The following is a 6004-nucleotide window of genomic DNA, read 5'->3' on the forward strand; positions in this document are numbered from 1 at the left end:
TTAGCGGAATTATCAAAAGAAACTGCATCTGAGTAGGAAGTAGGCTCACCAACTTCACTTGTCTCTTCTGCAACAGAGAAAGCATATGCAACCAAATTTGCATATCTTTGTGGTGGTCGAATATCTCTCTGTGGTCTATCCTTGGCTATGGAATATTGCTCTTCCTCTGGATCATCTGTGTCAGTAGACTCGGGACCACCTACTGGCATTCTTTGAGTAGAAGAGTTCGACTTAAAGGAATCTGAACTCCCAATCTCAAGCTCCACCTGCTTCTGTGCACTATCATTTGTACAACTAGTAGATTCCTCTTTAGAAGATAGCATAGATAATTCATCAAAAGTAACATCTCTATTGATTATAAATTTTGGGGATTTGGGATCAGGACACCATAATCTGTATCCTTTCACCCCAGAAACATACCCAAGGAAAATACACTTTTTAGCCCGAGGCTCTAATTTTCCTTCATTTACATGCATGTATGCTGGGCACCTAAAAATTTTAAAATCAGAATAATCAGTAAGAGTACCTGACCAAACTTCCTCTGGAGTTTTAAAGTTAAGTGCTGCAGAAGGAGCGCGGTTGACAACGTAACAGGCCATATTAATCGCCTCTGCCCAAAAGTCTTTTGTCAACCCTGCATTTGAGATCATACACCTCGCTCTCTCCAAGAGTGTTCTATTCATACGTTCAGCCACACCATTTTGCTGAGGTGTCATCCTAACAGTGCGATGCCGAACGATTCCTTCATTTTTGCAGAATTCTTCAAAGTCACCTTCACAAAATTCCATGTCATTATCTATTCGAAGCCGCTTAATCTGTTTACATGTTTGCTTCTCAATCAAAGCCTTCCATTGTTTAAAGGTTAGAAAAACATCATTTTTATGCTTCAGAAAATAAACCCAAACTTTCCTGGAATAATCATCAATGAAAGTCAACATATACCTGGTACCACCCTTAGACTGAACTTGAGCTGGACCCCAAAGGTCTGAATGAATATAGTCAAAAGTACCTTTCGTTTTGTGAATTGCCGGAGAATTGAAGCTGACTCTTTTCTGCTTTCCAAAAATGCAGTGTTCACAAAAGTCCAGTGGCCCAGTACTCTGTCCGCAAAGTAGACCTCTTTTGCTCAATATGCTCAAACCTTTCTCGCTCATATGACCCAAACGCATATGCCATAATTTGGTGATGTCAGAATCAGACAATGATGATGACGAAACTACAACTGAACCTGTGATAGTAGTTCCCTGCAGAATATACAAGCTACCAGACCTACAAGCTTTCATAACAATAAGGGCATTTCTAGAAACTTTCATAACTCCACCTTCAGCTGTGTATTTATACCCAAGGGCCTCTAGGGTGCCTAAAGAGATGAGATTCTTTTTCAAATCAGGAACATGTCTAACATTAGTGAGCGTCCTCATAATACCATCATGCATTTTAATTCGGATTGTTCCTCTACCAACAACATCACATGCGGCATTATTGCCCATCAAAACAATTCCACCATTACAAGATTCATATGTGGAAAACAAATCCCTATTGGGACACATGTGATAAGAACAACCTGAATCTAAAATCCATTCATTTTTAGACTTTGTCCTGTCATCAGTAGCAAAGAAAATATTTCCAAAATTCTCATCAGATGCTACACTAGCTTCAGCGGATTCAATAGTTTTCTCAACAAATTTTTCCTTTTGCTTTAATTTATTTTTCAATTTAAAGCAATCAGATTTAATGTGCCCCATTTTATGACAATATCTGTATTCCAAATTTCTATGTCTGGATTTAGATCTAGATTTAGATCTACTACTGTCAAATTCTCTTTTATCCATTTTATCCCTGACAACCAGACCCTCAGCCTGATTTCCTCTACATTCCCAAGTGATATTCTTGTCTATCTGCTCCTTAGATTTCAGTGCAGATTTAATTTCTTGATACGAAACTGTTTCTTTTCCATAAATCAAAGTATCACGGAAATGCTTAAAAGATTGGGGAAGAGAACACAAGAGCAACAAAGCCTTATCCTCATCATCAATTTTTGCATCTATATTCTCCAAATTCATAACCAAAGAATCAAACTTATCAAGATGCGAGAGTATAGATGTACCTTCAACCATCCGAAGCATATACAGACTCTGCTTCAAGTAGAGACGATTCTCCACTGTCCTCTTCATGTACAAGGCTTTAAGTTTGTCCTACATGCTCTTAGCCGTAGTCTCCGTAGCTACCTCCTGTAAAACCTCGTCAGAGAGGTTTAGAATGATGTTGGATCGGGCCTTCTTATCCATACCCGCAAGATCTTCCTTTGATGTACCATCTGGAATGTTCTCAGCACCTTGAAGTACCAAATCAACTCCGTCTTGAACCAAAATGGCCTCCATCTTGAGTTGCCATAAGCCGAAGTTGACATTTCTGTCGAATTTCTCGACAACAATCTTTGTTATTGTCATCGTTGCCAAAAGATCCCAGAACCAGGCTCTGATACCAGTTTGTTAGAGCTAGCCCCAGGATATTTACCAAAGGATAATTTTGGCAACACAACAAAGACAATAAAGCGGAAAGAATAAAGCGACAAGAACAAACAAAACACCAGAACACCAGATATACGTGGTTCGGTCAATTGACTTTGACCTACATCCACGGAAGAAAGAGGAGCAAATTACTATTATAAAAGAGGGACACTTACAAATGCCTTAGGAAATGTTCCTAGGCCATAAAACACCTTCAGCTTCCTAAACAAGAAGACTTCAAACCATAAGCAGGTTTTCTTGTGATGCCTGCTGTACTTCTTGTGGTGTCTGTGGTACTTCTCGTGGTGTGTCTAACATCAAAGCTCAGGCCCTTATTTATAGTTCCAAGACGAGACAACAAGTCTGATTTTCCCGATGTGGGACTATGGGACTTGCCAAACTAACACTTATCAATGTCGATCTGAACATCACGACGATGAGAAAAAGGAGGTAGAGCGGTGAGGCATCTGTGTTGGTGCTGGAGAAGGAAGAGACGAGAAGTGAGGCATCTTTATCGACGTCGTGACAGCAGGTGATGATTGATATAAAAATGATAGACAAAAAGATAGTTTTAATGGTGGTGGTTGACGACAACAATACAGTGGTTGGTTTTGTCGATGTCGATCCGAATATTGACAATGATAAGGAAGAGGAGATAGGGTGGTGAGGTATATGTGTCGGTGCTTAAGGAGGAAGAGAAGGGAGGTGGGCATCTTCATCAATGCATCACTGCTCTACCTCCTCTTTGTCCTCCAGCACTGCATTGCATTTGTCTCAATATTGGAGGAGGAAGATAAGGTAGGTGAGGTAACTACGTTGTTGACAATGAGGAGAGAGAAGGAAGAGGAGGTAGGTGAGGTAGAGCAGATACAATCGATCAATCTCGAAACCCCAGCAAAAATAGCAATTACCAATCCGAAGGCTAACCATAGTGCAACGATCCATTGTTTCTACATCGTCTCACTTGCCATATCCATCATCGCTATCTTTCTGATAGTCTCCCTCATCACCACGGTGTCATATGTGAGTGGGAAGCAGGACGGGGGATTATTGTCTCTCCTGTCATCGGATCTGTAGTCTTTAAGCCTCCATTTTATGCAATGATCAGTTCTCATTATCTGATCAAATCCCCTCCGATCACAGGTGGAGTTGATCCAGAAGCATGTCAGTGACCACGTTGCTACAGCAAGGCATACGTGTCGTTTGCGTATCAACTAAAGCTCGAGAGCTCGAAACAGGCGTACCGAGCTCACTTGCAACCTCTCCCTCCTTGTCACCTACCGTTGCTTCCTTGAATCCATCCCTCCATTGGACAAAAGGACCGTTTGAAGATTTTTGCTTCTTTGAATCCATCCCTCTATTGGAAAAAAGGACCGTTTGAAGATTTGACAGCAACATTGACACAAATGCCTCACTTGCCTCATCTTCTTGCTCCCTCCTCATCGTCAGCAACACAAATGCCCCACTTGCCTCCTCTTCCTCCTCTAGTGTTAACACAAATGTAGAACGATGCCGGAGGAGGATGAGGAGGTTGTTGAATCTTGGATTTTGATAATGAAACCAATCGATATGTTTTTATGTTTTAATCTATGTTTTGAGTGATGCAGGATGCTTCGATCAGGATGAGACAATTAAAGCAGAAAAAATCATGTTGTGCTGGATAAACATGTCAAAAGATTGGACGTCGGGCCGGTGGATCAATCGACGTATCGACAGAAGGCTTCGGACCGTAGATTTGAGCATTGGGCCAAGAAGAGCGGATATTGCACCAAGGATATCGGAGTTGTGGAGTCAATTGACCGATTGGGCAATAGGCCGCAAGATAGGACGATGCGTCGAAGAATCGAACGAAGCGTCGAGAGACCAATGACATGCCAGACAACTTGATTAATGCTTAGTATTAATTGTCTAGATCAAAGTGTGTTTTTACATGTGCAGGATTAACTACGATAGCAAGGCATGAAGCAAAATGAAGTCCTAGAGTCAAGGACACGATTACGTTGGGAGTTCGAGAGTTCGTCGGAAGTTCTGGAGGAACCAGTCGAGAAGTCTAGGAGCTTGCTAGAGAAGCTCATCGGAACTCGCTAAGAAGATTGTCGTGAAGTCCAGGAGTTCGCTGGAAGCTCGTCGAAAGAATAGACATAGGGACTTGTTTTACTTAGCAAATGTCTTATGATTTCATAGTTAGCACGTAATTGGGCTTGGATTTGGGCCAACCCAATTAGGGGCCAGCTAGGCCCATGTAAGAACTGTGTTGGGCCCAATAAGAAGCCCAAATAACGCCCCAAGAAGTCTCACTATCGTGGCACAATCTTTGAGACTATGTCAAGCGGTGGTACCACCAGTTTGGGCGATTGTACTGCCCCTGGCAGGGTGCTAGGCGATGGTACCGCCCAGCACTGCACCCCAGGCAGTGGTACCGCCCAACGTAGGCGGTAGTACCACCCGTGCCCGGGGAACCCGGGATGGGAAAGTTTTAGGCTCCAAGTTTGAATTAACTTGAAGCCTATAAATACTCCTCTCATCCCTAGTTAAAGCATACAAGCACAAAGAGTTTTATAGTGATAAAACGCTACTGCAATCTCTTTAGAATTTCTCTTCTCTATTCCAACTTTAGAATTCTGTTTAGAGAGGAGTGTATGTGCTTGTAAGGGTTTTCTCCTAAACCCGATAAAAGGAGAAGAGGAGTGTAAAAGGTGATTGGCCTTCGCATATTGAAGGAAGGCCTCTAGTGGACGTCGGTGACCTCGTCGGAGGAGGAAGCCAAAAGTAGATGTAGGTTAAGATTGACCGAACCACTCTAAATCTCGGTTTGCATTTACTTTCTGCTATTTATTTTAACTGCAAATTGTGTCCATTGCTTTACATCTACTGCACTTCCGTATGCTTTCAATTTAAGTTAAGTTTCCGAAAACGGTTTTACGTCGGAAATGGTTTTATCGTATGAAAGTTTTTAAACCATCGTGATTTTACCGCTGTATTAATTCACCCCTCCCCCTCTTAGTGTCGACCCTGATCCTAACAAAGATAGAATAATATGATACTAATGCGGATGCCTCACCTCCCCCATCTTCCTCCTCTAGCATTGACATAGATGTCTCACCGCTTTGTCTCCTCTTCCTCCTTGTCGTTTATTCGGATCGATATAACAAAGCTAACCATCATATTGTTATCGTTAATCATCACCATAAATCATCATCTGTTATCACTATTGAAATTATCTTTCTACCCATCATTTTTATACCATTCATACATATATTATGACGTGTTATATCTTTCATCGTTAAAACCAACGACATTAGGATAATTAAGTTACATATTTTACTTTTATGATCATAGAAATTTTATTATAAACTTTTTAAGTTTAAGATCAAGACGTCGAAGAGGTCTAAGTACGTTGGTTGGCTAACATGTAATTAGCCCGATTAAACCAGTTAGATTTATTACGCGGGCATCATCCGCCGTCCGAGAAGCGCCAACTCAAATTTCTTCCT

This window comes from Musa acuminata, chromosome BXJ1-9 (genome assembly GCF_036884655.1).
Source record: "Musa acuminata AAA Group cultivar baxijiao chromosome BXJ1-9, Cavendish_Baxijiao_AAA, whole genome shotgun sequence".
Lineage (NCBI taxonomy): Eukaryota > Viridiplantae > Streptophyta > Magnoliopsida > Zingiberales > Musaceae > Musa > Musa acuminata.